The sequence below is a fragment of the Passer domesticus genome, chromosome Z (genome assembly GCF_036417665.1).
Source record: "Passer domesticus isolate bPasDom1 chromosome Z, bPasDom1.hap1, whole genome shotgun sequence".
In the NCBI taxonomy this organism is placed as follows: Eukaryota; Metazoa; Chordata; class Aves; order Passeriformes; family Passeridae; genus Passer; species Passer domesticus.
In genome coordinates, this window is record NC_087512.1 from 4,322,562 (window position 1) to 4,348,126 (window position 25,565).

The 25,565-nt window shown below is 37.8% G+C and overlaps 1 protein-coding gene and 1 long non-coding RNA gene across 3 annotated transcripts in view; both read left to right on the forward strand.

Annotated features, from left to right (window-relative positions):
• RIT2 (Ras like without CAAX 2) overlaps window positions 1-25,565 on the forward strand; it is a 176,576-nt gene that overhangs the window by 137,585 nt on the left and 13,426 nt on the right. The window lies entirely within an intron of this gene.
• LOC135290308 (uncharacterized) lies at window positions 6,286-14,587 on the forward strand. The gene is made up of 3 exons (XR_010353050.1): window positions 6,286-6,952; window positions 8,641-8,717; window positions 14,453-14,587. It is a non-coding gene; the product is annotated as an uncharacterized LOC135290308 (long non-coding RNA).

Below are 25,565 nucleotides of genomic sequence, written 5' to 3' on the forward strand. Positions count from 1 at the left end.
ATTTAACATAATCTGAAATAAGATACCATAGTGTTAGTAACTGGCATTGTAAATAGTTTCACTGTTTAATGGAAATCCAGGAACTGGGTACTTCAGAAATAATTTACAGTACAGTAATATTGTTTCAGCAATATTCTTAGTCATTGTGGTGCATATTCTGGTCATAAATAAACTGAAAACTGTGTATTGTCCATAAAAGAGCACAAAGATATTAATCTTACAGGTTGTACATTAGGTAAAAATCTTTTGTAGGTAAGAACAATATCTTGACCAGGCTCTGAGCAATGAGAAAAAAATCACTGGCAACTTTTTTTTTTTTTTCATAAGTGATGAATTGCAGGGTTAATAGTTGCTGAAGTTGTAGGCCTCTTTATACAGCATGAAAGTCTTTTCACACTGAGAATAAGCAGACAAAAAGATCTGCCGTGCTAGTTAATTCATACTTTACAAAATTTGCCAACTAACTTTACCGGAGCCCTGAATTTATCCTTTTCTTGACACAACACCTTATTTTAGATTTAATTTCCTTTTGTGAAAGTTTTTAATTTAGTACCTGTCCTGTTTTTCTGTAAAATATAGTGTAATGGGAATGCAGACCTTGTGCAGAAAATGGATTAACTCCTCATGAGTTTCTATGTGCAAATTTATTACAAAAGTAGAATGTGATTCTACTAACCATCACTGTTCTTTTCTGAAAACTTATTTTGTCCCATACCAATACCAATGGTATTTCCACATCCAGTTCTAGATGAATAACACAAAGGTTTCATTATCCTAAAGTCTGTAATGGCTTTGGACATTCCCTGAGGGGAAACACCCCAAAGGATGGTTTTTAAAAGTATTGCCCCTCCACACACACACAAAGAAGCACAGTTACCTTTAAATAAAAATTTTAATTTTGAAGCGAAAGCAAAACAAAAAGCATAATACAAGGGAATATCAAAACAAGGTTTAGGGCCTTTCTCTGGAAAAAAAGTGCACCCATAAAGCTACTGCAGTTAGCAAAACTGCCTGTGGAGCTAGCAGAGACACTCATTTAGCTGAGAAACCAGCATCTGGCAACGACTGATATAAAAAGCATAGCTCACACTTTACCTTGTGTCATTTGCTTTTTTGGGTAAGCACATGATATTAACACAGTTAGGAAAACATAAATCTCAATGTTAGATGTTTTAAACCACCCTTATTCTCTGTGAATTTCTGGAGCTGAACTATGTAGAAGATTTTCTGTAGCTGTTAAAGCCAAGGACAATATCCAACTTTGCTCATAATTCAGGCCCCATTTCAAATCACAGAACCATCAGAGACAGAATACAAGAGTTTGGGGTTCAGGTTCAACTTCAGACATTTAACTGGAAATGTTCTGCTCATGTACAGTTCATTTTACATTTTCCGTAATAAAAGTAGTCAAAAAATCTCTTCCAGTCACTCCCTCTGCTTGTTTCATAGGTATGGGTAGAGCTATTCCCATTATTTTTATATCACATCCATTTCATATTAATGTTCTGCTGGTTTCCAAAATCACTGGAGGAATTTTTATATTCTTGCACAGAACACCATTACTCTCTCTGCAGCAGCCCTGGGCTGACACATCTGAGCCCTCAAGTCTCAGAGCTGTGCCATGAAAAATTATCTGGATGGTCAAAGCCAAGGAGTGGTGGCGAACAGAATTTAATTCAGTTGTTGGCTGCTTACTGTGGTGTCATCCAAGGCTCAGTATTGGATATGGTCTGGTTTAATGTCTTTGTTTATGATCTGGACAAGGGCATTGAGTGCATCCTCCGTCACTTTGCACATGACAACAGGCTGTGTGGGAGTTTGGATCTGCTGGAGGGCAGGAGGGCTCTGCAGAGGGGGCTGGACAGGCAGGATCCATGGCCTGAGGCCAGTGGTGTGAGGGGCAACAAGGAGAAGTGCTGGGTCCTGCCCTTGGGTCACCCAACCCCTGCAGCTCCAGGCTGGGCAGAGGGGCTGGAAAGGGCCCTTTGGGAAAGGGCCCTTTGGGAAAGGCCCTGGGGGTGCTGGTGCCAGGGGCTGGACACGAGCCCAGGGTGCCAGGGGGGCAAGAGGCCAATGGCCCCTGGGCAGTCCCAGCCAGGCTGTGACACAGCCCCAGGGCAGGGCCCGTCCCTGTGCTGGCCCTGCTGAGGCACCTCCAGTGCTGGGACAGCTCTGGGCCCTCAGCACAAGAGAGACACTGAGGGGCTGGACCGTGTCCAGGGCAGGGAACGGGGCTGGGAAGGGGCTGGAGCCCCAGGAGAGGCTGAGGGAGCTGGGAAGGGGCTGAGCCTGGAGCAAAGGAGGCTCAGGGGGGACCTTGTGGCTCTGCACAGCTCCTGACAGGAGGGGACAGCTGGGGGGGTCGGGCTCTGATCCCAGGAACAGGGACAGGAGAAGGGGCAGACAAGGAGGGATGGTTTAAAGTCACATCAAAGGAGGTTTAGATTGGCTCTTAGGAAACATTTCTCCACTGAAAGGGCTGTCAGTCATTGGAAGAGGCTGTCCTGAGCAATTGTGGAGTCTCCATCCTTGGGGAGATTTAAAAGATGTGTAGATGTTACATTTAAGAACAGGTGTTGGTAGTGTACCTCGCATGATAAATTCAGTGATCTTAGAAGTCTTTTTCAATCATAAGGAATCAATTATTCTATTATTCTAAAAATCTGTGGGGTTTTTTTGTCTTACTTCACCACAGTCTACCAAAAATATTTTAATCATCTTTTGTATGCTTAATGTAACAGTGAATCTCATATCTGAAGTAATTATTTGGACTTGAATAAAATTATAAAAAAAAAACCAATAAAAAATCCTCTAGAACTATAGCACCTTAATTCTCAGATATAATGGTTTTTAAGGTTTTAATAATTTTTGGTTTCCTAGGACTGGATCTTTAATAGCACTTCTAAAAATTTAAAATAATTTACAGGACAACTGCTGTCCTCTAGGTTTTCAATGCAGCAAGAGTTGTGTCATTTGGAAAAAGCATTTATACTTCTCAACTGAGATTTAAAAATCACTCCTAGGAAAATCAGAAGTGATATTAAATGGGTACTGATATTGCAATTGGACAACAGGCTCCTGTTAATCTTCTCTAAAAAGCAGATGAAACATAATTCCTCACATAAAGCTAATTCTGTGGTTTCCTGGTTCCTGTGGGCTGTGCTAGCAGATGGTATCAGCAGCATTCCTTCAGCTTTGGCTAAGACTCAGCTTTTCATTTCAATTTGTCTCTTTTTAATTTCAGCCATGGGCACTATATACAGTAGCTGCTCGAGTTAGTCAAATAATTATTGCAAAACACCATTTGTGGTGAAATTTAACATCTACCTACTGAACAAGAGCTTGCAAATAACATTTTTTTTATTTCTTGGCAGCCAGATTTAGAGAGAGTCCAAATGACCTTTTTTCATAAGGCACAAAGGCAGATCCACAGACAGGTCTTGGATTGTCACAGGGCATTCTTGCCTTTTAACATTTTGGGTCTCTTTTGCTGTGTTATTTTTCAAGTGTCTTTCCATATCAGTTATGAACCCAGCTGGCAGTACAAAGAACCTCAGATCCTCAGCAGAGCCTGGAACTGTGATAGAATAATTTGGTGCTACATCCCCTCACTGGTAGACCTGGCTCTCCAAAAGGTAGAAGTCTCCAACAACCTTGCCAAGTATGGCTAACAAAGTTTTAGAAGGTAAGAAAGTATTAGTACTTCAGCTGAGAAAGTGTTACTGATCTGGATGATGAGGCTGAATGGGCAGATAGATGGGCAGAATTAAGATGCCATGGACAATACGGTATATAATTATATACAAAAGTGGACATATGAGAAATTAGCATTTTATTAATTTTTTAACATAAGAATGTGCACTGTAAAATTCTTCATATTACATACTTAAAATCAAACATTATTCATAAGACTGTAGAGAAAGGGAACATAACATTAAGTGGAATACCTGAATATGAGCCATAGCGTAATGATTAAATTTTGTATATGTTAATTAATTTTATTGATCTCATGTTGAGATCTTTAAGCTTATTTTTCATTAACTTCATCCACTCAATTTTTATTTTTACTGATGTGATTATAATCTGTGATAGCTATTTTTAAAATAATTTTTACGTACAAGTAATGACTGTTAACAAGTAACAAGGTCTCTTATTTAAATAACGGAGACTTGTTTGCTGCAGAGGAAAGAAGTTCATTTTAAATTAAAAAGAAAGCTCAAATTTCTCTTATTTTTACTACTTTTTTATCAGGACAGAAAAAGTTTATTAGTAAAATTCTGCCTGCAGTCTTATGATAAACTAATGTCACAAAAAACTCTTATCATGAGATTATGAAAAATAGTTATTACCTCAGTCATTTTAAATGTCATTAAAGTTCCCAGTGAGATTAAAATAACAGCATTTTCCTTCCTGACATAAAAGCATGAATTTAGTAATGTACAACTGTCTTTGTAAACATTTCCTAGGGTACCCCTTAGTACCTTTTATACAGTAGAAGATTTGTGGCTGGGAAAAAAAAAAAACAACACCCTACAACTTTCTTTTACTGATTTTGAAACTCTTTGAAGTAACTCTGCCCTTGATGACATTCATCAAATATTTACAAAATGTGTCCTTCCACATCATCTTAGTATGTAACTGATGAAACATTTAAAAGCTGTCAACAGTGGCATATTTATAAGTTTGACTGCAAAATCATTACATTGCCTATAAATGTTGCCATGATGCACTAAACCTACCCAAGAGGATTTCTCTCTGGTATTTTCTGGGCAGATGTTTTGGATTTTTGAGTGAAAAATTTGATTTCACAGGTGCCAGGTCTCTTCTTCATCCACTAAAGTGTTGGGGTGGTGCTGGGGAATACTGGATAGGAGGGTCATTGACACTGTGTGATTACTGATACCTTTAATTACTTTAATGATAAGAGGCAGAAAAAAATCATGTCCTTTAATTAATTAAATAGAATTAATTTATAGATATTTAGAACAAAATAATACAATACCTTACTATTAAACAATATAAAGAGTGTGCCTTAACATTTATCAGCATTTATCTGCTTTGTTGGATCAGAACTATACTTGTTAAATATGAACCTGTTAAGAGGATAAGGACAGAGAGAAGGTTAGGTCAGCAGGAGGAGAGGTGATGTACAATGACCAGCTGTGACAATGGATGATCACTTAAAGCAGGCAGATAGATAAGAGTAAAAGGAGTTAATAAGTGAGAGGATGAAACCAAGAAAAATAAAGATTAAGCAGCATGAATAAGGTTCCTAGCACCAAAGTCTATTAGTGTATGAAATTATCTGCTGTAGAAAATGATAGATATCCTATTTTTTGACTCACTGCACACTAGATGGGATAAGTTATTCGTAAACAGACAATAGCAGGGGAAGAAAAAGCTCTCTTCTTAAAAGCATAAAGGCAACAAAATACCCTTAACAAGACTTTCCAATTTTGCAATTTCCTTGGGACTACTTACCTGACTTAGTGGCAGATAGTGCAGAGCAGTCTGTCTGTCTGATTTTTAATAGGTTGTTTTAATAAGCCCTTCTTGTGATTTGTGTTTCTGATACGAACAGCAATTACCCAGCCAAGTAATGAGACTCTAATGAACATGTCTTTCCTAGATTACTTTAGAAGTTCATCAGAGAAGCTAATAGCATTGTAAAACTAAATTCTCCCTTTTTTTCCCCCCATCAAGACTCATCTGATTGTTCTTCTAAGTGCCTTTATATAAAAACAATGTAGAGAAAAATAAATATATATAGGTCTGTGCACATGTATGTGAACATGTATGTTGTTTTTATCTACAGTATGATATAGAACACAGAAAATCAGAGAATGAATTTGTTTCTGAATGATTTGATCTACACGTGTACATCAATGTATTTATTTTCACTGCAGGTTTCATGCCAAAGTGTACCTCCCCTGTGTACAGAAGAAAGATTTCTAATATTTTGGAAATGTTAGTTATTTAGTATTTTTAAGAAAATAAATGAAAAATTTAAAAATCATAGGACATGAACAAGGTTATGACCTGCAGTTCTTTCATGGTTTGACTCTGGCACAATGCCACTGCCTCCACGAAAATACACTTTCCCTAGTTGCTTCTGTGAGATGTGATCAGGAACAGAGCAAAGCAGGCGCCAATTTAGGAATAAAGGAAACAAACTTTATTAACTACAACATCTAAAAGGGAGCAAACACAAAACTAAGAATGAAAACCCTCCAAATACATTCCTCCTCCACAGCATGAAATAACATCATAGATTTCCACTCCGTCACCGTCTCTCAGATAATCAACTTTCAGTTCATCACCACCCTTTAGATAATCGACTCTCAAGTCCATCAGGGAGAGAGGAGTCTCTCCTTGCACCATAGGCTTCCCCCCCAGAAACACAATTGAAAACTCTTGTGTTTCCATGTCACTCGTGGCACTGCCCAGAGAACATCTGCCCTCGTGACTTCTTCCCTCCATGTCCAGTGCTCTCATCACTGCGCATGGACCAGGACTGCCTTTAGGGTTCCCCTTTTAAGGATGCTCCACCCAGTTTCAAAAAAAGCAGCAGTCTCTCTACTTCGGGACACCAGCCCCCCCCAAATTTATCCCCTGGGGCCGAGGGGCCTTGTGAACAGAGATCTTCCCCTCCATGAAGACAGAGGGCATCCCACACCCTCCTCAGCCATCTCTGCTCACATCACTGCTTCACTGCACTCTCTTTGGCTTCAAGGCATTGCCTCCTCCTAAATGCAGTCTCTGTGTTACAGGAAAAACACGGGTCTGTCCATGGCCATACAAGAAAGAGTCCAGCTCAAGGCCACTCCATCATCTCCTCCCACCCAGGATTCTTCTCACCTCTTCTAACATCTCTCACTCTCACTCACTTTCATCACACTTGCCCACGGCTTCATCTCTCTCTCTTCGTTCAGTCTCAGGAGGATCAGTATTTGTAAGGTTTCCATTATTCTAGAAAGGGGTTAAAATTTTCACCTCTGTCTGCCCAGAACTCCCAAAAAAGCTGGGCACTTTCTTGCATCGCATCCCCCATTTCTCCTTCTGGCCGGCCGTGCTGCCAGTCCATGGTATCGAATTCCAAGGCAGCACAGGCAATGGCTCTCTCTCTCTCTCTCTCTCCCAGGGGTAGTGGGGGGCCCGATGCTTCTCAGGGCTCCTCCACCCTTCCATGTTGCAAGGCCTTCACCCCCCTCCTCTGCCCGAGGCTCAGGCCTACCTCACCCGGCCGCATGGCTTCCCCTTCCCCAGCCAGCCCCGGCTGGGCAGGGCAGCTCTGAGCTCCTTCACAGACCGGGACCAAGAGAGAGTTCTGCTGGGAGTTCTTGCTTTTAACCCCCTGTGCTCTCAGAGGCAGTCCATACCTTCAGTGGCCAAACCAGGTGCCAATATTCAAATCCAAGCACTGATTGGTTTGACTACAATCTCCCAAAAAACTCACTTCCTCCTTAACCTATGACAACTTCAAAGCAGTGCCATAAAGGATAGTACTGTACAATGAAGAAGGGAAAATTGGGGTGATGGTTTAAATCTGCTTGCAAAGGCATGAGCACTCACCCCATTTCACTGAGCTAAATGACCAAGATTTCTGTACAACCAACGGTTGCAAATCATGTAACTTTGAGACATAAAAGGTTGAGGTGGATTTTTTAAAGTATTTTCCTGGCAAAAAAAGAAAAGGATAATATTGCAAATTAACGTCTTTAACTGATTTAGACAAATATTTTATGATAGGATCAAACCCATTCTAAAAGGACTGATTTCCCCTCTCTTATTGGACATAGAACCTTCTAAAACTAGCTCTACTATTTAGTTCCCTATTAAATAAAAGTTTGATCAGAAGAATCCCATCATGAAAAATAACTCCTGAATAATGTGACTTTAAAATATTCATGGCAGTAAGTCTTAATTGAAGCTATGGGACAAGTTTGTTTTAAAGAGTAATTAATGTATGCAGCAACCTCATGACTTCAGATGTTCAAGGTTGACCTTGAGTTCTTCAACAAAATAATACTGTGAATTGTTTTACTGAAATAGGTTTAAAAGCAATTTCAATTTTTAGACATTATGATAAGGTGATGCATTTTGGTTTGTTTGCATTTTTTCCCCCAGGAGATTTTATTTACTGACATTTGCTTCTCACAGTGTGTCCTTAAAGAAGGAAGAGACAGAAGAACGTTATATCACTACTTGGAAATAATTATTTATAAATAATCATATCTAAATGTTTCCCAGACAGATTTTCTTTATAGGAAACTAATAGCAATGTGGTGAACTCCAGGTGAATGCTTTTCCAGTTCAGGAATTCAAATTCCAGTTTCAGCCTTTAAAATCTTTTAAGGTGTTGATTTTAAATGGTTATTCACTTAAGGTCAAAGAGGAAAAATAACTGTTCAAAGAATACAAAGGTTTATTTTCCTACATTTAGTCAATAGAATAGCAAAAAAACCAGGTACTGTTAATTTTTTGGTAATTTTCTTGACATTGCTAAAATAAAAATCACTGATAATTTATGTCAAGCAAGATTCAGTGAAAAATTATTAGTTTGGTCCTGCCATTTTGACAAACAAGAAATATTAGAAGAATAGAAGAATAGTAACAGCAAAAAATTTTTTTTTATCCCAGAGGGAGATCTGGAACGCAGATTCCTAGCCCAAGGACCTCAGAACTTTTCCTCCTGGAACTCAGTTTCTTTCCTGCAGGTTAGAAATTGCACTCCTTGAATTCAAAACATGTAATTGGTGAGATAAACAATTCAGGAACAAACCTTGCCTTGCAAATTGATGGCTGCAGATTGCTGGTGTACAATGACAAATGATGACTCTGCTTGGGATGTGTTTGCAAGCAGAGAAGTAGAGGATGAGCTATGAGCATCAAACACTTAAATTACACTGAATAATGTGACTGGCTCTAGTCAATAGTAAGTGGAAAACATCAAAAAACAGAAACAGTGGTTTCACAGGGTAAAAAAACTGGCACAGTATAAGACACAGAAAGGCTGTAAGGTGCACAGAAAATATAGAGGGAGGGAAATAATTATAAAAAAATATAGTTTAAACAGCTAAACATTAAAGTATTTGGACACTGACCAAGAAACATTTAGATTTTTTTTTTGTTTGAGGGGTTTTTTTGTTTGTTTGGTTGGGGCTTTTTTTTCACGAGAGGAACATATTCTCTTTTGCTTAATTTGACAACTAAATACACTATACACAGAGTTCTAAAAATAGTTTATAACCTTTTGGATTTTTTTTTTATATCTAGCTTATATGGTAGCAGGTACTTCATAAATACTTAAAATAACATGAAACAGTTGTAATTTTACAAAATGATACTTAAATGTATTCTTGTAATATCCTGAAAGTTTTGCATTGTTTCATGGAAAACAAATGACAAGAGAAATGTCATTACTAGAAAGTAGGACTAATGTATATCTCTCATTTATGAAAAATAAAGGGTGAAGTCAGTTTTAGAGAGTGAACTCAAAAGTCATACATAATAGAAAAAAGGGTTCAGAATTGGTTGAGATAAAGAGTGTTATTACTCACAGAATGCAACAGAGGAAAGCGGATTACCTAGGAGAAAAACAATAACAAATATATTCTTATTGAATAAACTTTTCCTGTTCATCTCAGTATTTTCTCAGTCAGTGATAACAATGAAAAGAACAGGAAAGCCTATGCAACAGACCTTTGGAAATGTCATTACCTTGTGTACAGTTACTTCAGTGATTTCTTCGGGACATCACTTTATGTAAATTCCCAAGGGAAGAGACATTGGTTTGTGCTTACCCTGGCCAACACTGGGGGGAAAACTCAGGCAAATTGTGCAGCTGAACATTGCTGTTAACTCTTCCTCAGTAATCATAGCCATGTGAAAGCTATGAAACAAACACATTTTAATTTCAGAGACAACGTCTTTTGACATCTGCCTATCCTATTTGGATTGAGGTCCCTATATGATTTTCTCTGGGATTTTTGCACATATGTTGCTGAAAATCAGATTATCTTCTATAACTTGTGCATTTCTGTGACTGCCGTGTTTAAGTCACTGTTCATATCTGAGCCATGGTTTTGTTCTATGCAAGCAAATTAAACTGGATCTGTCAAAGCCACACATCCCTGTAGTCCCTGTAGGAATGAACCAAGATGCATAACATTTGCTAGTGCAGTAAATTAACAAAATTAATGGGAGATTTCCTCTTACCTTGTGAACCCAAAAATCCATCTCTTTGTTCACACTAGATTAGTTTTACTCTTCGCAAGTGGTCCATCCCTAATTTTACATTCTTCAAAGATAATGAATAATTCCAGACTGTAAATTTCCAGTACAGCACTTCAGCAGGATGCTCTCTGGGATTTTTATTTCAAATCTACCCTGAGACTTGAAAAGTTATTTTCATCGAATATATACTGGTCTCTGGTTCTGCACATATTTATCCTGTGTCTTCAGATGCATGACATATTTACTTTGTAAAAACATCTCCATATAAATAAAACAGAGAACATGGGAATCATCATAGCACAGGAGGCTTGAATCTTGTTGCCACTGCAGAAAAATACTTTGGCTTTTCTCTGTCCAGATACAATTGGAGCACATTGTTTTCAGCTGGAATAAAATATAAAATACAAAGCTTTTTCTTTGGCAAGTTATCCTTGCAGTGACCTACTACTTCAGGTATATGGAATTGTTCCAAAGAGTATGAAGAGGTATTATAAAACATGTTTCTTTCTGAACAGGTGACTAATTTAATTAAAATAATTTTTCTTTTATTCATAGAGTCACAGTGTCACTACTTAGGGCTTGTAGGGACCTCTGACAATCACCAAGACCAATATCCACATTCAAAGCAGATTCAACTGCAGCAGGCTGCTCAGGATTGTGTCCACTTTTGGATACTTCCAAGGACACAGAATACATGACTTTTCTTGGAGATTTTTTCCACTGTCTGACCACCCTCACAGTAAAACAGCATAGAATCACTAGGGTTGAAAAAGACCGGCGGCATCATCAAGTCCATTTCATCCTGTCCTTAACTAGAAGTTCTTCAGATTCAAATCAATAAATAATGTGTTCAGGTGCAGCCAAAAGTATAAGAAATCTAGTTTGTCAGTGGTCAGGTTTTTAGAGGTAGCAACTTTTATAACTCTTTTCTTCCATCACTCCAGGTAAAGCTGCAATTTCTATTTGTTTTAGAATGCTATTGAAAAGGTAATAGGATAAGAAACCCATATTCATTCTTTATGTAAAACACATGCAAAATCCTTACTGTAACAACCAACAGGAAATTCAATCAAGTTTAGGTTCTATATTTGCTTTTGGTAATAACCGTGTCAGAAAGAACTTGAAAGTTAGCAACGGTTCCAATACACGTGAATGTGTGGGGCAGAAACATTAATATGAGCAAATCAATAAGAATCTAACTTCAAAGGGGCAAGAAATATGTATTTGTACGATTTTCTGGATGTACAACAGCACCATAATAAAAGTTCATCCCAGAAGATCAGTGGAATAAATTTAAAACCTGTTTCATTTGGAAGAAGAATCTCCAGTAAAACTGCAAAAATGCATTTCTAGTAAACTTCTAGTCTAATATATTGTGATACAGGTCAAGATTCTTGCATATATTATTTTAACTTTTTCATTCTTTAAATAGCCCCAGAAGTGTATTTATGCTTTGTAGCCATGATATTTTATGAAAAATTCTTTGCTAGGATTTTTTTCCTATTCTAGCTGAGAAGCCTCCTCAGAGAAGAAATGTAAACAATTAACTGATGGCTGTGGAATATGGTCTGGGCATTGTTTACCAACAGGTGCATCTTTGATTGGTGCATGCTGGTTGTTTCTAATTAATGGCCAATCACAGTCAGCTGGCTCAGACTCTCTGGGGGTCAGGAGCCATTGTTATTCATTCCATTCCTGTTCTTTCTAGCCTTCTGATAAATTCTTTTCTCTCTATTCTTTTAGCATAGTTTTAATATAGCATTTTAATATAATATATATCATAATATAATAAATCAGCCTTCTGAAACATGGAGTCAAGATTCAGATCTCTTCATTCATCCTGGGAGCCCCCGTCAGGTCAACCACAGTGTTTCTTTTTTCACAAATATTACAAGATCTATTCCCTTTTTCCTAGGGCTGGATGTTGGATGAAGCATATTAAGTGCTAATTATAAAGTAAAAAGGAAGATTGGAACTATAAAAACAAATAAAGTCATATGCTTGGTTTTCAATATGAATTTCTGAATAGACATAATGACAGTAAAAATATTTGGCAAATAAAACCCCTTAAATTATATAAAAAAAACCCAAAAAAACCAAAAACAAAACAACAAAAAAAAAAAGACCCCCACTATTTTCTCCTTTTCTTTTTTGATTCCTTTTTTCTTTCATTTTTCCTCTTTTTCCCTTTTGCCCTTCCCTTCCCTTTCTTTCCCTTCCCTTCTGTGCTCTTTATCTACTTAATTAGACATATTCCAGCAATGTGAGTAAAACACCCCATTTTCAGATACTATAATCTGAGAAGTGCAAAGCCACTTATTTGCACTAGATCAAGAAATGTTATTTGATATTTCAGGATACAATAATATGACAGTTGTTATTTTCATGAGTATTCATAAAGATATAAATAGAGGTGAACTTCAGCCTAGATTAGATAATTTCTTAGATAATTAAAATATTCTGTACAATTAAGAATGAAGTCACTGTGGCTTACCAACCTGTACAAGAGTAGCCTGGGTCCTTAAAAGAACAGTTCAGATGTAAGGTGAATTCATTGTTCTGTTCCTAACAAATTCCAGCAGCCAGAACTGATTATGCCATTAAATTTCTTAAGTCCTGAAAGTTCATGGGATCAAAACAGATCATTGCATTCTGTATGTATTCTGGATCAAGGGTATTCTCAATATAGGAACACTAGCTGAAATTTTATCTAAGTATTCCATATCTCAGAAGGTCTCTGTGGCTCAATTCATGGTCAGCTCTATAGCACAGAAATAACCTTGCATGCATAAAGCAGAAATATGAAAGTTTAAGTGAAAAATATTAAATGACATGTTCTGAAAGACAGAGGAAAATGAAATAATGAAGCACATTAAAATTTAAGTACTTAAATACCAGGCTGAGGATCCAGAAAAGGTAATTGTTTTTCTCTTTGTTATCTAAGTCTTTTTAATTCAATATATTAAATTATAAGTAATGAAACCTTCATGAACTCTTACTTTCTTACAAAGATATGGGTATATTTTTGCTGAGGTGTTTTTTTCTTCTTCTTTCTGCTGTATAGCAATCTTGAAGACAATAGATAATATTTTTTTAGTTCTCTGATATCCTGCAGAGAAAGAATCTGTATAATAGCATTACACCCCAAAGTGGTCCCAAGTCTGAAATAAGATTCTAATGTTGTTTTCATGCTTTCAGGTCATACAGCTTTTTTGTAGGGGTAAATTGTCAGGATCATCTTGTGCTTTGGGGAACTAAAGTTATCTTCAGTATGATTTGAAAATTACCACTAAAAAAGGTAGAGAAAGCTAATACTTGTACTTTGTCTAGATACTATGGAATCAGTCAACAAATATAAATCACCACCTCCAACATTTCAGCAAGACCCAAATTGCTTTCTTTTTAGTTACTTTTCCATTGCCTTGCTTTTCAGCCTCATTTTCTCTCCCTTCCTCTCTCCTCCTGAGAATGTGTGTGTTTATATAAGCACATTTGAAAAATTACATAATATTGCATATCTGTAATAAAGATGTTGTAAATTTCTTAGAGGGAATTTAGTCTTAGGGTATAGTCAAATGACTTGTTTAAGACTACCAATACCTGAATGTTTTCCAGATACTCCCAATGAGAACCTAAATGTGCATTTTTATTGATGTTCTTCATGTTTCATTTCCTTAAGTATTTTACCCATTTGTATGGATAAATAGGGTTTTTTTTATTATTTAGGTACTAAAAAGTCTTGTATCATTTGATTAGACATCCACACTAAGGTTCTCACTTTGGCTTCCTATATTTCTTCAAGAGAAAAATAGGATGGACACATTCAAATCCCTGTCATCTTGTCTGAAGCAATTTTTTTTGGTTGTTGTTTTGGGGTGGTTTCATTTGTTGGATTTTTTGTCTTTGGTTTGGTTTTGGGTTTCTTTTTTTATTTATTTCTTTGTTTGCTTTGTTTTTCTTTTCTTTTTTTTTTTCTGCTGTAGAGGAAAAGCCCTTCTCAAGTACTGTGCAAACTCTAAGGCACTTATAAGTTCAAATGCACTGAGAGGAGAGGCAGTTTTGTGGCACACAGCAGGTTCTGCTGTGGCTTCTGCCTATGGAAGCCTTCAAAAATCTTTAGACTACACAGCCATCTCCTAACTAATCTCTGCATAACTTTTCTTTGCTACCTAACACAAACAGGTATATTAAACACTGATTTTAACATTATTTTTAGCATTAGATTTCATGCAATGCTGTGTCCAGGTGTGGCTCATCAGGAGGAGAGAGAGATGGAGTTCCTGGAGTGGGTCCAGAGGGCAGCAAAGATGAGGAAGGGCCTGGAGCATCTCCCTGCCGAGGAAAGGCTGAGGGGGCTGGGGCTGCTCAGCCTGGAGAGGAGCCCCAGCTGGGAGGGAACCCCATCCCTGTCTGTCCCTGTCTCAGGGAGGGTCAGAGCAGGGCCCAGGCTCTGCTCCAGAGCCCAACAATGGCACCAGAGCCAGGGCAGGGACTGAGCCCAGGAAATTCCTCCTGGATACAAGGCAGAACTCCTGTCCTGAGCAGTGACAGAGCCCTGAACAGATTGTCCAGAGTGGTGGAGTCTCCTTCACTGGGGATATTCCAGACCCTCTGGAGACAACCCTGAGCCCTGTGCTCTGGGGTGAATGCTTGAGAAGAGAGGTGTGACCAGATGATTCTACTGTTGTTCCTTCCAATCCAAATCACTCTGTGTTTCTGTGAGCTTGAACTTGAGATTTAAGCTGATATTTGTCCATCCATATAATTTTATTCCCAATAATAAAAGGACCTTCTGAATCATGGTATTGCTACAGCATATGTCTTCCTAGGAGAAATCATCAAGGTGCCATATTTTCACAAGATATCATTTGTAAATTGCTTGACAGTTATTTCTCCCATTATTATTTATCATGTTTCACTCCTCATAAACTGGAAAAAAAAGGTTTATTTTCTGGTTAACAGGGTCTAAGAAGAAGATGTCTCTTGATAAATGACAGGATATGAATCAGGGTATATTGCACATTGTGAAACATTTTGCCATAGTAAAAGTGCAACAAATAATAATTCTATCAGTTTTATTGGATATTGGTTGTTCAGACTCATATGTTAAATGGATCTGGTGCAGCAGCTATCAAATCTAGTATAGCTGTAAAATGCACATTCTTAAGCTTTCAGCACCTGTTTTTATAGTGAAGGTAGGGATAAGACAAATATACTTTAAGAAGGCTGTATTGAACAGGAGAAACAGCTGATAGTACATACCAAGAGTGAGGAAAAATGCCAGAGACTTAAAGTACGGATGTGCTTCATAATTGCAGATACCAGGTACAAAAACTTCCCTGGCAGGAACAAAGTCTGTGGTAGTCTCCACAGTTAATGCCACAAAAAGGGACTGACTCTGCTTTTAACTAAATAAATTAGCAATAATAATAAAACCAGCAATATCAATAATAATAAGTTAAGCAATCATACTAGTACAAGGCCTCCTGAGTGAGATACTCTTGAGAACTTCTCAGAGATCTTGCCTGGATTGATTAGTGAGTCTGCACATCACCAAGAGCCATCCAAGTGCCTGCAGCTCTCCTCTGTTCCCTCTCCCCCAAAACAGTCCTGAGCAACAAATAAAGCAACAAAATACAGTAAATCCACCCAAACACCTACCACAAAAATCCAAGGCTCTCCACGGCATACAATGATGTACAGAAAAACAGGTCTCAGTATGATGTCCATGAGAGATTTGAAGGAGTGCAAGGCTACAAGCTACTTCAGAGAGGTATTATAGAAAAAAAGACCTTTTCTGGGGGTACAGGGCAAGTTTAGCTACATAAATTTAGGGTTAGAGAATAGTCTGTGGTCTTTTTTACTTATTGGGATAGATTTAGATGGGGTAAGTAACTTCTCAAACAAAAAACTCGATCTGACAGATAGTCTGCATAGGACAATAAATGGTCAACACGCTTTGTTCCCTGCCTCAGGAGCTGCCTGACATAGTCATAGGACATAACTTTTGTGGCCATACATTAGCAACAAAACGTTGCCATTCTTGTCATTTGAAAGATTTTGATTGTGGGGATACTGCCCACTACAAGTAATTTCATTAAGTCCTCTGCACCAGCTCACCAAGCAGCCAGAGTTAGTTGGCAGATATTTTACAAAACAGTTATTACTGCTGGGGAAAAATGAATTATTTTTTTTACCTGAAAGCTGTTTTCCTACACCCCAGTGGTTGGGAAGAATTTGAGCAGGAGACTAAAAGAAGAAAATATCCTGTATACACATCAGGAGCATCAGCATATGCATATAGCACATTTATATAGGAAAATTGTCAGTTTACAAATTGTGTTGTAATGCAGCCAGCATATTTATTGTCCTTTTCTGATATCAGCTGGCTACTACTGTAGAGAAGATACTGGCCTTGGTGTAAAAGGATAGTCAATCACCACTGCTCCTTCTGTGCTTTCCTCATTTGTGCTCCAGGGAAATGCAGGGAATATGGCCAAGACCAAAGGCAGCATCTCAGAGAGCAAAATCAGACACATGCGCTAGAAAAACCCAAAGGGCCATATGCTAGCACAACAACTGAGATAAAGAGATCTTAATCTCAGGCAATACTCTTTATAGGACACAGTCACAAATTAATTTAAAGCAATATAGAAGCAGGTGGAGTGTTCCACAAGGAGTCAGGAGTATTTTTTTTAATTCTCTGCCTTCATATAGACTTTTTTTTCTGTGAATTAAGTGGACAGCTTTTTTCTCTTTGTGTCTTGTTCTTGCTCATCTTCCTTTTCTCTGGCCTCTGAAGACCAAGTTGTCCAATCTCAAGGCTGTATCTTCTTATGGAGTATGAAATCCTAACACTGGTACAGTCTCCAAACATCTTGGTAATAAGAGATCTACCCATCTTACCATTGTGTTTTGATTTGGAATTGAGTTGTCCTTACTTCAGTTTTCCAGTACTACTCTGGAAAGTAGTACTGGAAGAAGTATTTTTTTGACTTCTAGAACAGTTTCTATACCACACTGTATTGAACTAGAATGGGTCAAAAAAAAAAAAGGTTGTTTTTTTTTCCTGTCATAAAATATATATCATCATCCCAGGGATGAGGCCTGCAGGACACATATTACCATGAGACACTTAAAAGAGCTCAGTCTGTTTGCCTTATTAAGCAGAAGCTTGGGGGGTGGCTTGCTTTCTGAGTTTAAATCCCCCAGGGGAAATAGAGATGTGGGCAAAATCTTTGCTACATCCAGCATTGAAACAAGCAGCAGTGCCTGGAAGCTGAGTTAAATTGCAGCTGAAGCCCATTCGTACTTGAGAAGAGGCTCAGCCTTTTCTGCTGTGCTTGACCACTGCAACATGACACCCCAGAAATTTCAAATCTTCTTCCTTCTTTTCAAGGTGCTAAGACAAAACTGGAGAAATGAAAGTGTAGAGCTTTTGTGTTACTCTGAAGGACATCTAATTAGTTAATTGTACTTTAAAGCCTGAAAATATTATATATTAATATGTCCATATACAATGTGCATTTGAGACTGTTAATGAGAAAAACACTGAAGCAGATTATAAATTTGTGGGGACCTCTATTTAATATTTGACTAGAGGAACCCATAGTAAATAAATAGGTTCAATCTGAGGCTTAATGAGTCCAAAAGAGAAAAGTGTCTCGATGGAAAGAGCTACTTACTGGGATCATTATTGTTATTGCTGTAAGCACAGTCATAGAGGTCAAAATTTACCACATTTTTCTTTGTGGGAGAGAGGCTTTTGCTTTGGGGGAGATATCTGCAAGTCTTAGAAAGCAGATCTACAGACTGTTGAGAAACTTACTCTGACAGGCTATATAAAATGGATAATTCTGATTTCTTTTTTTTTTCTTTTTTCTTTTTTTTTTTTTTTTTAAGAAAGTTGCAGCTTGCTTTCTATAAGCACAATGGTTCATAAAACACCTTTTGATGACTACTTTGTCTGATAACCACAATTACTGGTAATGAGAAATGGAGTGTGATGTTTATATGTAAGGACAACTAAGCAGAGCTAGATATAATCTACATTATCTCTAAAATACTCTACTTCTCTTTTTTTTTTTTTCCTAGGGCTGCATGCCAGCAAATATCTGAAAAGCGGGTGGGGAGTACAACCAGCCTACAAAAACATAATTTAGCTTAATGCATCACAAAGACCACACAAAATAGAAAGAAAATATGGCAAGGGTTAAACCTTTTCCATTAAAATACTTAATATTGCTAACTAATATACTAATTTTATTATTTTTTCAACATTATGCATGACAACACACAGCCAAATAAATTCAACTGTCTTTTTGACCTTTGGCTAGTTAGGTTTTCTGTGGGTGACTGATGACTGCCATTGATTTCAAAGTGATTCTGATGATGGTGTATGTGTGATATGTGGTTTGATTTTCAAAAACACCTCTTGTTGGCCTCACTCTTAAGTATTACAGGTCAATAACACAATTGTAGTGAGAGTAAAGTTAAGTCACTGATGAGTAAATGAGGGGAAAAAATCCATGCACAATAGATTTTGAGATTTTTTTTCAAGGAATACTTAGAAACCATCTTTTATCTAGAATAGGCTGTTGAACCTGACCTTTGAAAACTAAGACCAGTCAGAGGTTCGCCATCTAACAGTTTAAGATACTCAAAATAGTACATTTTGAAAGTACTGTCCAGAACATGGAAAAAAGTTTTAAAAATAATATAATACTCTGAAAATGCATATTAAATTTTGCTTCAGTAAGAAGAAGGAATTGAAATTATATTCTCATGGAGCTGAACTCACCTTGCATAAATTTCAGGAAAGCTACATTATTCAGAAGACACGGTGTTCTGAAGAATGGCTAGGCTTGACAATTATTCTAACAATCTGCTACATTCTAGCACAAAATAAAAAAATTATGTTAGTGAGAGTATACTAGATAGTGTGGTCAATCAGTGGATTTATGGATTTCTGGGCACCATGGAACAACACTGTGTAACAAGGACTACAAAAGAGTTAAATTTCTTGGGTGCTGGATTTAAATTTACCTTTCAAAAGATGTGACTATATTTAGGCATCAAAGAAGAACTGGAACTCATTGAACCATCCCAAGCATAGTCCATCATAATTTGCAGAAATGTTGTGAAAACATCCTGATGTTGAGCCTTGTACATTCCAGCCCTGACCTCATTATAATTCCTGTATTCCCTCCAACAAAAACCGTCCAGCTTTGCCAAATTCTGCCCGCTCAAGGTGGCTTCATTGTAGAGACCCAGATGAAATGCCAAGTTTATTCCTGTGGGTGACCCAGGCAAAACGATGTTTGTAGGAGAAGAAAATACTCCAATACCCCACTTAGTATATGGAAGGGTGGCATAGGATATCCACCCCAAGGGATAAATATAAAGTGGGGATTCCATTAACTCTGCAGGTAAACAGGTGTGACATTGTACTCTGCTTCACTGTGGTGGTCACCACTGCATCTGGAATGCTCAGTTTAATACAGCTAATTATTGATTTTTTTTTTTTTAAAGACCACTATATAGATAAAAAAAATATTTTATTTCCTTCTATCTAATGCTTATTATCCAAATATGCTTTGGATACTCATAATTAGATTTGACAGGTAATATAAGACTATCTCATGCAACAGGTTGATATAAAACTTAATTCGATGTCTACAGAGTGCTCTGAACTTGAAAAGTGTGCTATACTGTATATCCAATGTGGTCTATGGAAATGTTGTAGAAAAAAAAAGCTAGGAATTTGCTCACAACTTTTTGTCGCTTCAAGGACAGTTTGGACATTCTTAAATATATGTTAAAAACAAAATAAAACAAAAACAACCCAGCACTTAGAAAACAAACACATACATTATTTATCTGTCTTATGTCTTAGGAAAAATAAATTATAGTCAAATACTGGGCCAAATATGGCTGATAGCATGTCAAAAATGGAAAAATAATATATTTAAATAACTTAAATCATAATTGTGTGATTTATTTGTTGGGTTGCTCTGCCATTTTTTACTTCATTTATTGTATAATGGAATTCAGTGTAATATCATGAGAATGACATTACAACTGTGTTGCCAGAGGCAAACAAACATGGTAGAGATGCTTAGGGGAGATAAAAAAAATCAATGCTAATATTTTAATAATGTTAAAAAAAAAGTCAGGACAGGAGCAGTGTTCACAGATTTATTTTTTTTTCTGTGTTAAAATAGTGCTTCTCACTTTTTTGGGGTAGTCACAGTTTTAAACACATAGATTTTATTTCCGTGGGTTTCAGTGCTGGGGAATGTGACAGAGTTGTTTCTGACAGATTGCCCTGAGCGTATATCTGATCTTTCCAACTGCTGCCTCTACGGTTCACTGAGAGGAGATCAGAAGGCCTGGGGTTGGCAGGTGGCAATGCAAAGCACACAAACCACAGGGTTGTCTTTCACGGCTTTCTTTTTTTTTTTTTTTTTTTTTTTTTTAATCCCAAATCCTTTTTTTTTTTTTTTTCTCCCCCCAACTCTCGCCTTATCACTGACTTTCAACAGTTTGGCCTCTCCAGCTCCCCATCTGCTCCATCCCCATCTCCAAAAAATGGCAAGCCTGTGTAGTTAATTCACAGAGAAGCCTGAAGGCGTTGGATTATTGGAATTAAAGCTGTGCTGCCGACCAGCTTGGGTCTTGAACCAGACCCCCCATAGTGCTGGGAGCCAAATGGAGGGCTATTCTCAGAATGGGGTGTCTGGAGCAGCACAGCTTTATGGCTCCTTGCCATCGAGCATTTAGTCTCTGTCAGCTCGGTATTTTCACATGGAAAGCAATGCCATTAGACTATTTTCACTCAATGTAGCTGGGGAGTTATAATCACACATTAATAAAAATAGGGAGTCATCCAGCATTTCATAAATCAGCTTTTTCTCCACTATGTTCTGCACAACTGTAACAGATGGGTTAGTTGAGATGGGCCAACAGAAACGGGTGATTTACTGGCAAAAAAATTATGACAGCTGGATTGCACACATATAAAGCCACACACACTCTTAGATTTAAATAACGTTTTAGAAGGAGAGGATTTCGTTCTGACCCCACTAGTTGGAACTGGATCTAGCCCTAAGGATATTAGGCATTACCCTTCAATTTGCTGATCTTTAACTTTTTCATTAATGACCTAGGCATAAAAATGCAGGAGGGTTCTGACACAATTTGCTGATAACACAAAGTGGGAACATTTTCTATCTAGAAGAGACAGGATTATTGAAGAGGAAAAGCTGTGTGACCCAGAGGAGTGATAGAAGTGGAATTAAATGCAATTGTAAAAAGTGCAAGGCCATGTCCTTAAGGACTAATAGCAAGGCTGTTTACTATAACACATCAGTTTGGAGGCAGGAGAGAAATCTTCAATATATCAGCCACATGCTGGGTGATTACAAACTACAAACATCATGAAATTCTGCATAAAATAAATGCCACTTCAAGAGGCATTTGGAGTGATTTGTTTATCGGGGACATGGAAGCACTGAAGGTATTATAAAATATACAAGTGAAAACTCAGATTAAGTGTAGTTGTTTATTGATGATGATGGCAAGTTCAAATTTAAACAGATGCAGAACATATGTATCAGGCTGGTCCTATCAGAGAAAATTAGAGAAAGTTTAATTTCTTTAGCATAGGTAAATGAAAGTGTGATAAAAGTACACTTTTATACACTACACTGCATATACTGATAAGAAGTGAAAGAACATAAATAATTGTAAGGAAGAACCATTTAAAACAAAGGACAATGATGGAACAATATCTAATGGCAGTTTACTGGCAAGGAATACATTCTGCCTAGAAGTTAGGTGATGAATACTGACTGACTCATGACAGTACAGAAGCTCAGGACAGGACAGGACCGGACAGTTGTTCACTGAGAAATATAGGGAGCACTAATCTCCTCTCCTCTCCTCTCCTCTCCTCTCCTCTCCTCTCCTCTCCTCTCCTCTCCTCTCCTCTCCTCTCCTCTCCTCTCCTCTCCTCTCCTCTCCTCTCCTCTCCTCTCCTCTCCTCTCCTCTCCTCTCCTCTCCTCTCCTCTCCTCTCCTCTCCTCTCCTCTCCTCTCCTCTCCTCTCCTCTCCTCTCCTCTCCTCTCCTCTCCTCTCCTCTCCTCTCCTCTCCTCTCCTCTCCTCTCCTCTCCTCTCCTCTCCTCTCCTCTCCCTAGAATGTCACTGATATCTGAATCTCTTACTCTCCTGTTATTTGCATTTAACCTGCTAACAACCAGCTCAGATATTCTTTTTTTGGGCTGCACCTAAGAGAGCTAAAAGGATCCTTACCCAAGAGAAGAAAAATTGTACAATGATAGGCAGAGTTAAACATTTGTATTTTCTATGAGTAACCTTATTGATTTCACAGCACTGCATGCCTTACAAATGCAGAGAACACCAGCAACTGAAAAGGAAGTGAGACAACATCAGACACCTAATCCCTAGAAGACCAAAGAAATTTAAAACTGTTGAATCCTCTTGTGGATGAGCTGTAGTGTAATTTTCATTTAAGCTATTTACTCATCCCATAAGCTTTTCTGCAGTATGCAGTGTGTCCCACCATCACATTATGGAGCCCAAATTTCAGTGTATGTTCCAGAATGAAAGTAGTATTGAACGGTGGATATAGATTAAAATCATTAATCTTTCACCAGAGACATCAGAGAAAAACAACCATTGCCATAAATGTCAAATCTGCATAGGAAAACAAGGGCAAACCAAACCTTTTAATGTGGCTAAAGCTCAGTGTCCAGAGCTGCATGATGAAAATGTACAGTCATTCTGGATATAAACCAAATTTTCTCTTGGATCATCTTACACCACTGGTGCTCAAAGCTCTTCCCTTCTTTCACTGTGCCCCCACTCCTACCTGTTTATTTGCTATGGGCAGGTACAGCATCTACTCAGAAGTGGGTCACTGCTTGTTACCAGACTGTTTCTTTAGGGTCTGACCTAAGGTGAAACAGCATTAGTTTTTAATTTACTTCAGTAATTTTTCTTTATTTGTTCATGTTTATGACAAGAGAGTTGAGTATTTCTACTGTATTTTCTGTGTCTCATGTTGTGAGGCCTTCTTTCTCATGGTATCAAAGCCTGCCTTCTTTGATAATATGCAATTTACTTTGGATTTGCACTCTTTTTAATTAAAAAAATTATTAAGAAAAAAGAGTTTAAAGTATATAATCAAGTTTCTAAGTGTGATATTCAGTTAGAAAAACAAAATCAAACCCAGAAAAGGATAAAGCAGAAATCCAGCAGGCACAAAAACTCACACTGTGGTCCAAAAGCTTTAATTTGTACAAATTTTCACTTATATTTACTTACATGGGACAGAGCTATCCCTTGTTATGTTCATTTTTACTCACCTGTTCTATTTTCATGTGCATTCTTTGAGCATCCTGTAAAGAAGTTTCAGTGAAGTTGAAGTGAAGGATCTCAGCTGGTGAGGGTGCACTCAGTTTACTTAAGTAGTTCAGAGATAAATCAGTCATTTTGGTTTTCAGTATCTTTCACCTTCAGAAGAAATTTATTAAGTGTTTATGAAGAAAATGTTCCCAAAACACCATGTTCAGGCACATAAAGGATAAGAAAGTGCCTGGGAACATCTAAAACATGGGTTTACAAAAGGAAAATCTTCTCTGAGAACATGAGTTCTGTGGTGGTTTTTATGACCAGACGACTGACTCTGTAGATGAAAGAAAGGAATTATGTTTCCCTTCGATCTGAGAAGGCTTTCAAATCAGTCTCACACAGTTATTGTAGCCAAATAAGTGTGTCTGAAGTACTGTGCCTGTTTAGGGCTTTACAGCACCAGAAATAACTTGACCTAGTGAAGTGAGTTCAGCAGAAATCCCAAAGATGGTCTTGGGATAGAGCTTAGAAGAGAAACAGAAAAGTCTGAGACATATGAGCTTGTGGATTTGTTCCGCTTGATGGAATCTCATTCATCTTTGAATGACGACAAAACCAATGGAGATGAGCAGTGAAATGATGAGAAAACAAACAAACAAACAAACAAACAAACAAACAAACAAACAAACAAACAAAAAACCCAAACAAAACAACAACAGCAACAAAAAAAGGCAGAATAAGAAAATATTATTAATTAAGAGGGTTGATTTTTGGGTTTTTTGGGCTTTTTTTTTTTCACAGGAGAGGTCAGCCAGTGAAACAAATCCCCAAGATTTTTTAAGGAGATTTGCTTCCTTAAAAAAAAGGAAATACAAAATGTGGTTGAGTGTTACATGAGTGATCTGTCCCAGGTGGACCTACTACAAGCAAGAGTTTGCATCAGGTGACCTAAAGAGTTCCCTTCCACATGAAACTATTCTGTGATTTCGGATGCTGATTTCCATACATCTTGTAGCAGAAAATATTTAATTACATCTTTAAAAATATGTGTCAACCATAGCAACTGCCTCTTCTTTTTTTTCCACACCTTTTTCTCAAAGGTATTGTATCTATCCTCCTATTAATATCCCTTTCACCACATAAAACAAAACTTTACCGCAGGAAGTTGTAATTTTCCAAAACATTTAATAACATTCATTTCATTTCTACAGGTAAAAAAAATAATGGGGTGATAGCATGTCCAGAATTGCTAGTGACAGTCAGTAACTGTTAGGGCTTCAAGCACTTAGTGTTTTTCACCAGCTGTTGCTTTTAGCACCAGCAATTTTGTTTCCCAAATCTATTCTTATTTATGTGTTTAACAAATATAGAGAAAAAGAGCCATTAGAGAAAAATAAGCAAGCTTGTTGAAAAAGAGAAACAAACCCAAACGTGTTGTTGTCTGTCTCTGTCGCTGTCACAAGTTTGCTGATGGCACCAAGCTGAGCAGTGAGGTCAAACGCTGGAGGGAAGGGATGGCACCCAGAGGGATCTGGGCAGGCTGGAGAGGTGGGACCATGAGAACCTCATGGAGCTCAACAGAGCCAAGTGCCAGGGGTAATCCAACACAGAAATACAGGCGAAGCAGAGAAATTTTTGAAATCAGCCCTGGGGGGAAGAACTTGGGTTTGATGGTTTGTGAGAAGCTCAATATGACCCAGCCACATGCACTGACAGCCCAGAAAGCCCCAGCTGTGCCCTGGGCTGCATAAAAAAAAAGTCGAACAGGCTTGGAGCAACCAGGTCCAGTGGAAGGTGTCTTGCTCTTCTTGCCCAGGGGATTGGAACAAGATGATTTTTTTCAGTTCCTTCCAACCCAGACCATTCTATGATGATTCTGTGATTTCCACCCCATAGCCTGAGCTGTGGTGTTGCTCGTTCAGGCATGGAAGTCAACCTGCACAGGTTCCAGATT